The sequence below is a fragment of the Benincasa hispida genome, unplaced genomic scaffold (assembly GCF_027475165.1).
Source record: "Benincasa hispida cultivar pf3 unplaced genomic scaffold, pf3_genome.v1.1 HicScf1848, whole genome shotgun sequence".
Taxonomy (NCBI): Eukaryota; Viridiplantae; Streptophyta; class Magnoliopsida; order Cucurbitales; family Cucurbitaceae; genus Benincasa; species Benincasa hispida.
This window is the reverse complement of record NW_028326240.1, coordinates 1515764-1526434: the sequence shown is the minus strand read 5'-3', so window position 1 is coordinate 1526434 and position 10671 is coordinate 1515764. Positions and strand designations below refer to the sequence as shown.

Here is a 10671-nt window from a genome sequence, read left to right as displayed (position 1 = left end):
AATAGAGTCCCAAAGCTTTAATTTTCTCTTCAAATATGAGATTGTCGAATCATTTGAAGTTGCATTATCAATAGTAATTGAAAAAAAAATTTTATCAATACCTCATTTCAATAAACAACATTCAATTACTTTACCAAATGTCTCTCCCTTATGATTAGGTACTTGACAAAAAGTCAACATTCTTTTTTGTAAATTCCATTCGGAATCAACAAAATGCACCGTGAGAACCATATGATTGATGTTTTGTAAGGAAGTCCAAGTATTTGTTGTAAGGCTCACTCTTTGACTACTTTTCATTAAAATTGATTTCAACAACTTTTTTCATCCATATACATTTGATAAATATCTCGAGCAATTGTGATTCTTGAAGGAATGTCAAACTTAGGACATGCAGCATTACAAAATTCTTTAAGCCCTTCTATCTCTATAAATCTAAATGGTATCTCACACAATACTAGCATCTTAGCATATGCATTTCTAACTCTTTCCTGATTAAAGGCAATAGACATAGAATTCATATTAATAGCACCTAACATCTTCATTAGGTTGAAACTTTAGTATTGTTTTCCTTTTAGGTTGCTCTCAGAATGGATAATTTTTGCATTGTTTTCTCATATGCTTCCATAATGTACTAGTTCCACATGAAGAAGTATCACAAGCACCTGATACCTTCATTGTTAAACCTTTCCATCTTTGTAAAGAGATCCCACACGGAAGATGATGGTCTAGTTGGTTTTCTCTTCCCAGTGACTGTCATTGCTGATGGTTTATAACATGCATCTGGAGTATTTATGGGTTGTGGATCATTGTTGATCAATTCACTATTTTCCATCTATAACATTAACAAATAAAGAAAAACAAAAATAAATGTGAGAATTTGGGTGGTCAACTATGGACCAGTGAAATAAAATATTAAAAAAGAAAAAAGAAGAAGAAGAAGAAGGAGTTGGGTGGCGTGGCTCTGTTTATGGTGTACGGGTGCCAATTTTCAATCAAATTTAAAATTCAAAACATCTCTTTTCCCAGCTTAAACGATCAAACAAAAAAATTAAAGAAAATTAAAAGCACATGGCACTTCCCAACTTACTATTTTCTTTTTCTTTTTATTTTCTTTTCAATAAAAATTTAATAATAGAAAGAAAAAAAAAACAAAAACCTGAAGAACCGATGAGAACGATGAAGGGACGATGAGTAAGTGTGAGGAAGAAGAAGAAGTCGTTGGCGATTAGGCAATGATGTGAAGGCGCGATGACTGATTGTGAAGAAGAAGAAGAAGAAGTTGAAGGGAAGATGACACTGTGAAAGGAGGATGGTTTGGTGCGAACGGAAGACAAAACGTGAAGGAATACATATGAGTGAAGACCACGACACCACATGACTGAGAAGGTGAAGTGACAACGACAGTGATTTACGAATCCCAATCAACAACGTGTCAACCCATGAAGAGAAGAAACTCAACAAAAGTAAAAATGGGCTGGGTTATGGATAACTTTGGGTCGAGAATCGAATCGAACCGACCTACTTGAGTTCATTAAGAAAGAAACCAAACCAAACTATTTTAATCTTAAACCCAACCCAAACCAAGTGGGTTGAGTCAGATTGCTCGATTTTTTTAACAACCCCTAGAAGCCATGCTTCCATGTGCTACCGGTGTGCGATTGTGATAAGATGAAAGAAGGGATGAAGGGAACATTTTTTCGCATGTGATGGATTGTGAAGATGCAAGTTGGGGGCTTCAAGTTAGGTTTGATGAAATCAACTGATTTACAAAATTGAGGCATATTATTAAGGATGGTGTAGGTGTATGGGTTTGTTTTATTTGTTTTATTGGACAGTAGAATCAAGTGTAACTTAGGCCATGTTTACACCAGGTGAAAGATAATCTATAACACCCTGAAAGTTTTCTTGTAAATATTTATTATTTATGTCAGAGTTGTTTGAAAGAATTCGAATTCAGGATTTAAATAATTGACTAAATTAATTTCAATTTATTTATTTTGAAGTAATTGAGATTTAATTTGGCTTATGGTTAAATTGAATTATTTTATTGAGATAATTCGATTTGTTTGTGAGAACGGAAGATTTAAATTTAATTTTGGAGGAGAATTTTGGAAAGAATTTGAAACATTATTTGGACTGAATTTAAGGAGAGATTTTGGACTTAAAAGGAATTTTGAAAATTTAAGAGTGAGTTATAAATTTAAAATTTGGATTTCGGATTTAATAAAGGGAACTTGGAATTTGAAAAGGGAAAAGGGAAAAGAAAAAGGATTAATATATATATATATATGTATAAGTTTTGGTTCCACGCCGTTCATCGTCCACTAGAAGAAATTCGAGCTTTAATGTCGGTTTTAAACCGACATTAAAGGGTTTCAATAACACCAATAACACAGCCTTTAATGTCGGTTGCAACCGACATTAAAGGTCTCAACATTGAAGGTTTTTAATGTCGATTGCAACCGACATTAAAGCCTTTTTTTTTTTTTTAATTCTTAACCGACATTGAAGCTCGAATCTGTCCCTTTTTTTAAATTCCGTTGCCGAATCCATTTTTTTGGTCAAATAAGTTAAAAATGACATTATATGTCTTGTGTTGGGTCAGGAAATATCCGTGTTTTATATTAAAAAGTATAGAAAATTTTGCATGGTGAGCCCATCAATATTTGTCTTCCACCTATGAATTTATCCACAAACAAGAATCAATATTTCCAATTCATTACATATACTCATCAATATTTGTCTTCCACCTATGAATTTATCCACAAAAATTTGCAAACCAATACTAGAACCAGAATATTTGCATGGCGAGCCCATCAATATTTGCCTTCCAATCCATTACATTTACATTCATTCTACGCTAACATTTACATTCTATTGACACGAAAAACAAGAATTACATCCTTACACAAATCGACCAACAAAACTTGCCCATTGAGTCCGAATTACGTCGATCTCTCCTTGCGTATATGCATCTTTTGTATTGAACTACAAAAAGAAAAAAAAAAAAAAGATAAATTCAACATAAGTTTACGTCAATTTATTAAATTAAAGCTAGTACTATATAAAAAATAAATAATTTACGTACGAGGCTAGCATATTCAACTAAAATGTTTTACATTATCCATATAACTAAAAAATAAAAAGCCCCCTAAAGTAACACCAAAACTTCAAGCATCTAAAAAGCACACCAATGTATACAAGACTTCAATCAAATGAAACCACAAAAAAATCTCCAACTAAAAGATGTTATCGAGGGTCAATCTTAGATTATCTAAACAAGATTCCAAAGACGAATTAGATTCAAATTGTATGTAACTAAAAGCAAATACAACACAGAAATACATCACTGAACTTCTGCCATCTATCTGTCACAATTGCATTTTACCTTCCTAAATCGAAACTAAATGTTAATCAATGCATGAGCATAGAAAAATGTTAGTGAAGCTCCAAGCTGCAAGATGTTTTATTCGTTTCAATGCAGATATGACTTAACCTTTTTGAAACAATGGTGCTCTACTAATACCTCGTCTATCAAAATAAACTCAACTTTCTCCCATGTTCTTTACTCGCTAGACTACGTAAATAGTCACCAATTCTGATATGACAAACCATTACAAGAGCAAGAACATGTAGAGAATGATTATCAAGAATATACAATAAAAAGATTACAGACGATCATCGTATCAGACGGTAAAACTTTAGGATTTTTTATATATGCAAGTCTTTGAGTCAGCTTGCACACCTTGACTATTCTCACAGAGGAACTATGTAGGCCTACTAAATTTAGTTGCCAAAGTAACTCATAGAATATTAAATCCTGCATAAGTGGCCACTGGCTTGAATCATTCCCACTAAGCTCTTTATCATTTACATGGCCTTGACCATTAGTCCAACCCATTAATGTAAACAGCCAAAGCCAAGAGAATTTTATCAAAAACAGTAACCTCTTTACAAAATAAAGGTCTTATGTACAGAGAAAGGCCCAAGCTAACTGCCTACCTACCCAAATAAGTAGCAAAAATAAATTAAAGAATCCAAGATCTGAAACAAAAATAAAACTAACAGCTGCAAGATAACAAAGCAAAAGAATATTAATAAAACCAAAACGACTCAACAGTGGCTACATCTCCACCTTCCGAGTTATTTACATAAATTATGTGAAGAAACTCGAGCGCTGCATCAATTGTAGAAATCTAAGCATCTAAATTATAGGGATTAAATTCTAATTACAAACCATAGATACTAAATTTTAACTATATAACATTGGTTCCACCATGTACAAGTAAAACTACAACAACAAGAGTAGTGGGATGGGTCACTCCATTTTTCAAATTGAACCCCAATTTGTTCAATAGAAGCAGTAAAATAAATGACAATGAACTCAATTAGGCATCAATTCATTTCAGTCAAACAATACAATGAGGTAACCGATTCTCATACTAACGGACTCAATAGCAAAGACGACCAGTAAAAAAATGGATATAAGAAAATATCATACTAACGGACGACTCACTGACATACAAACAATATATAAGATAAGCATCAATTCATTTCAGTAAGAAAATGGATATAAGAAAATATCATACTAACGAACGCGATGGAGATCGACCAGGGAAGAGACGACCCACTAGCAGAGACGATCGACGACCCACTCACAGATTTGTACCCACGGCTATAGATTTGAAAATGACAAGACTAACAGAAATAAATTCTTGAATCTTCCAAAAAATATTAGGCTCTTCTGACCTACCTACCAAGGAACGAATATTAATTACATAGAAAGAATTGCATTGCAAATGGTCAGTGAGTCGGTTAGTTTTCCATTGCAAACGTTTCTCAAGAACCAAACACAAACGATACACAAAGAATTACAACATAGAGAAGGAACAACGATTCATTGATTGCAATAAAGAACACTGCCAAAGCAACAAAATCCGATTGAAAATCTAATGCAAACAAAAAAACAAAAAATCAGAAACTCACAACTCCACCAGAAGTGATGTTGGCTCGGATCGAGGGGACCGACGGACGGTCGGTGGTATCATTTCTAATTTAAAGTCCGATGGACTACGGACGACCGACGGATTGCCAAAGCCTTAAAGCTCGAAATTCTCGGATCGACAGTTGGAGACTGAAAGACAACGGACGAAAAACTTGATAGAGACTGACGGAGACCGATGGACGGTCGGCGGACAACCACGGATGAACGGACAGTGAAGTATATTGGTTAGGGTTTGGGTAAGAGAGAAAAGGAGGCCGGCGCGCGCGATAGGGTAAAGATGAAAAAGGGGGCAAGCGCGATAGTTGTTTAATTTTTTAATAAAATAAGAAAAAAAATAATTACACCTTTAATGTCGGTTTAAAACCAACATTAAAGCCCATCTTCAATGTTGGTTTAAAACCGACATTAAAGATCCATTTTTTTAAAAACCGACATTACACATCTGATTTCACTTTTTCCAATCGACATTAAAGCCCGAAATTCTTCTAGTGGGCGTTCTTTCCAGCCAGAGGCTACGTGCACGCCCCACCATTGATCCGCAGCCATCTGGGTCGTCATCGTCAGAATCCCTCAAACAGTGACAACCCATGTTGGGGTTGATGCCCTAAATCTCGTAGGGTTCTATAGTTTGTAATTGTAATGTACACAAATTTTTTATTTATGTAATAAAATATTTGGTGTTTTATTTCAAAATTAGTTGCATTAACCACAAACCAACAAACTAACATCCAAGATTATCTTGTAGCTTAAACATGTATGTAGGGATATACGGGTGGATCATGTTTAAGTGATAAACTAAATGGTCTGTAGTAGATGGATAAGGTTGGGTACCTTATCTTGTGATACTACGAGTATGACCCGTTTTGTAGATGTTACAATTGTTGTAAAGTGCTACAAAGGATCTGATCCTGATAATTCATGTGGAGACATGTGAGCGGGGATATTCTATACAAAGGAGTTTTATAAGACCGAACCACGAAATGTTTAGTCTCATTATATAACGTTGTTCATAATAGAGACTTACATTTCACCAAGATGACCATAGGTAACGTAACCTGAATCCTGAGTGAGTTGTGAACTCCTGCCTATGAAGGTGGTCCTTTGATTTGTATGGGTGAGAGTGGCCAAATCACAGACTCAACAAACCCACCATTTTGGGGATTCGTCTGATTGGGGAACTGGGAACATAGTTACACAAGAAGGAATTCATTCATTCCCTAACGTTGGGGTAAGTAGATAAATTGATCTCTTAAGGGCTGATTCCGGGACTTGAACAATGTGGTGTCATACCCTCTACTAGCCCTAGAGGGGTTTAATCATAGTTGGACTATGATTTATTGTTCATTAGAGGGATCGTGGTACTTAAGGAGTTAGATGTAACTACAGGAGTAAAATGGTAATTTAGGCCTAGCTATACTTACGAGCAATTTGTGAAGGGTCATAATACTGTTGATAAGTTATATCAAATGGACAAGAAATACATCTATAGTGCGAAGAGTGTAGCTGACAATCTTTAGTGAAGTGCCCGTCAGTTAATGGATGATGAATAATTTAAATTAAAGAGTTTAATTAATTATTCACGTACGGTTGGAGCATCAAGCTACAGGTCCATGAGGTCCCTCGATAGCTCAATGAGTTTTTATGAGAATTAGCTTTTGGATTAATTTGAATTGTTCAAATTAATTGAGGGAATAAATTATATGTGATATAATTAATTTAATTTAATTATATATGATATAATTACTATAATTTATTTGATACATTATAATATTAAGTATTTATGAGAGGAAATAAATATTTGAATATGATTCAGATATTAATTATATGAATTGGATTCGTATGGTTAAAATTAATATAAATGTGATTTATATTAAAAGCCATTGGTGAGAGAAAGGTATGTTATATTTGATATAACATATAGTTTAATATATATTATATGATAAGGTAGTTATCATATGAATATATTAAATAATTTATTAAATAAATAAATAAATTTAATTTAATTAATTTAATTATTTTTTAATTAATGTTATTTGGGAGGACTCCCTCCCTTTCCTTCTCTCCAGATTGTGTATGTGGGTTATTTATACATTTTCTTCTCCCTGTATGGTGAAGAAAAGAAACATACAAAAAAATCTCACGGGGAGTTTTGAGATCTAAGGCTCTTCATCTCTTCTCCTCTTGATGGAACTCGAGACATACGCAGCGGAATTATGACCTAATTACACTCTAATTGCTTCTAATTTAAAGGAAAAGATGCATGCAATCGAAGGAAAAACAGTAATTAAAATTACTTTTGTAGCTCCCAAAAACCGCTTTTCCTCGCTGAATCACGACCCGAACTCTTCCAGAGCATCACTAGAGTTGTCCTACTATTCTCTGGACTCAGAACCGAGTTGTGGGACCCGGTGGATGAAGAAAACCGAGAGAGAGAAAGAGATGGAAATTTGGGTTAGGTTTGGGTTTTGGACTTCACTCAAGAAAATGATTTTTCCAGCCCAAATTTAGAAAACAATTTGGCAAAATTGGCAAAACTCTTTAATCTAAAATAGAAAGCCCAATTTATAGAAAAAAGTCATACAACAATTGCATGAACCAAATCCATAAACACCCAACACCTATAATTCGCTATCTTAGTGGGCTTAATGTCTCCACTATAAGCCAACACCTAGCCCACTATTTTGTTAGTGGAATTATCCAACAAAAGTTTGGATTTTCCTACTAACTTTAGTCAAAGGGCAAAATAGTCATTTGGTCAAAGTCAAACTTTGATCAAAAAGTCAACATTTTGACTTTTATGATTTTTTTTCGTGTTGACTAATTTTGACCTCCCGAGCATGAATCCGCATTCATTTTCTCGAAATTAAAATCACATTTGAATATAAGGTCGGTCAAAGTTTGACTTTTGAAGTCAAAAGTCAACTCTTTGACTTTTTATATCTTTGACCATTTCCATTATTTCGAGCTTCCGAATATGAACGTGTTCATATTCTTGATATTTAAATCACATTTAAATATTAAAGTTGTATCTCTAAACTAAAAACCCAACCACTATATCACATATACTTGTCAGTTTCTCTCTCTTCACCTAATTCGAATAATTCGAATTATTCTATCATACTATTCTAAGTTTATTCCATATGAGCTAGTAGGGGAACCTAATGGATCTACAGATCATGGGCTCCAACGATCCGAGATTAGCTAGCTAAACTCTTTAGACGGAGCTAATCAACATTCGTTAACTAACGGGTCATTCCACTATAGTCTCGTAGTTGTACTCCCTTCACTATAGATATATTTGTGTCTATTTGATATAACCATGATTAGTAAGCTAATCCTTCACAGGTTGTTCGTAATCTCGGCTGGATCATAAAAATCGTTTTATCCCCGAGACTACATCTTATTCCTTAAGTTCTACTAATCCTCTAATGAATAATTGGTTTAAGGTCCAACCTATAAATCGAATCCCTCTCGGGCCAAGGGGAGGGTGGCGCCCCTTGTTCAAAACCTGGATTCAGTACTAAAGGGAACAACCTATCTACTATCCCTATAACAGGTAGGAGTGAATTTTGTCTTGCACCCTATGTTCCCAGCTATCCACCCGATCTTACCACTAAAATGAGAGGCTTATTGGGCCAGCAATGATGAGTTGCCCTCACCTATGTAGATCTAAGGATAATTCCGAGTGAACAGGAGTTCATAGTTAGCTCAGGATTAAGATTAAGTTACCTAGGTCATCAATTAACGAAATAGTCAGTTTTATACATAAAACGACATTTAGAACGTAAAAAGTGACTATTTCATGGTTCAGTCTTATGCAAACTCATTGCATAGGATACCCCCACTCACATATCTCTATATGAACGATTCAGAATCACATCGTTTGTACTAACTACAAAGTGGGCCGCATCCATAGTGTCCCCATAATAAGGCGTATAATCTTATTCATATACTTTAGATCATTTTGGCTATATATTTGAACCTGATCAACATTTATGTCACTACATAAAGTTCAAACTACATTAAATAGCCCCCGAACCTTAGTTTATTGGATTCAAGATTAAAATTTCAATAACAACTTTATCGAAAAACAAAACAGAATATGTTTATTAATTTACAAACTACGAGTTTTAGGACATAAAATCCAACACCTCTCTCATTCCTTTCCATCACCAAAATAGTTAAAGTCCACTCCTCCTGGATTCTCATCCCGAGAATACCGAGATTGTTTTTGTGGTAGTGCACTTTTTGGTGTCCGGATTTTCACAGTGAAGAGGAATTGTGAAGATTTTGTTCTTCAAGGGTAAGTCTTTTATTCTATTTTATTCTCTTCTTAGTTTCTTAAGCATGTTGTATATTTTGTTTAATTAAATGCATGATTTGTTCTGTTTCTATGTCAAATTGCATTTGGTAAATTTTTTAGAATTAGGACAGTCCGCTTCCGCTGCTTACCCTTCATAGGGATCCTTCAACCCAGTGTGCAGCCATCATCGAAAAACCTCTAGATCCATAGGGTTTGTTTGTTTAATTGGCTTCTTAAGAATTGGGGAGTTTGATTTTAGTTGCCCACTCGATTCTGGTTTCAGAGCCTCATTGTTGAGTAGTTTGGAATATCACATAACAAGGTATTTGGCTTTATTTGGTAATTTTCTTTGGGTTAATGCCCAATTAAAAATTTTGGCCTAAATTCAATTTAACCGTTAGATTAGATGCTAGATTCAAGTTTAGGATGCTATTAATGTGTTGTCTAGCAAAGTTAAGTTGATTTTCAACAAGCTTTTGGTAAGTTTTTGAGTCTTTATTGATCATTTTTGGATACCCATTAAGTAGCAGCTTATTTATTGTTTTAATTATGGTATAAGAGGTTGGATTGAAGGTTTGACACTGTTGTCCATCAAAATTAATAATTAATTTCTACAAGATTTTTGGTTGAGTTGCTCGATTGAAGTAGTTTTGAAATGCTTTGAATCAAACCATGAGTTGAATAAGTGATTAAGAGTTTTATGAGTTAAATTGTCTGTTGATTTGAGGCCCTAAAATCTGGAATTAAGTTTGTTTATGTTTTAGGTTAAGAGCCTTAATTTGAGACTACTCTAAGCTAAGAAGAAGATTAAATTTGTTGATTGGGTTAGACAACATATCGAGGTAAGTGACTTTCTACTGGTTCACCTTTGAACCAGTTGTCCATACCACTTGGACTGTTACTTAAGATTACTTGGACTGCTTCTTGAGACTGTAAAGACTGATTTGACTGGTTATTCTAGACTACTTGGACTGATAATTTATGACTGATTAAAACTGCATGCTATTGGGTTGGATTTAATGGCATTGACTTATTAGGTTGGATTGTTTGACCATGTTGAATGTACTGTTGCCTAAGGATGTACTAAAAATTTTATCCCGAAGATAGACGACTGTAAAATATAATACAGGAGTTATGTGAAAACTGATGCATGCTAAGTTATAGGGTTCTTATTAGTTTTTCTTATCTAGGTAGGTGCACACTTATGACTTTATATGTGCACATTTATGATTGATTGTGGACCTTCGGGTTACACACTGTGACTTATGCATGTTTCTTTGGGTTCATGTTTACGACTAACTCGTGTACCTTCGGGTTACACACTATGACTGATGCATGTTCCTTCGAGTTCATGTTTAAGACT

The 10671-nt window shown here is 34.3% G+C and overlaps 1 long non-coding RNA gene across 1 annotated transcript; it reads right to left on the bottom strand.

Annotated features, from left to right (window-relative positions):
* Positions 1-262: 262 nt before the first annotated feature.
* LOC150030535 (uncharacterized) lies at positions 263-1380 on the bottom strand. Its single transcript, XR_016526828.1, has 2 exons — positions 1157-1380; positions 263-832 (listed from the first exon to the last, which is right to left on the bottom strand). It is a non-coding gene; the product is annotated as an uncharacterized LOC150030535 (long non-coding RNA).
* Between the last annotated feature and the right edge of the window lie 9291 nt (positions 1381-10671).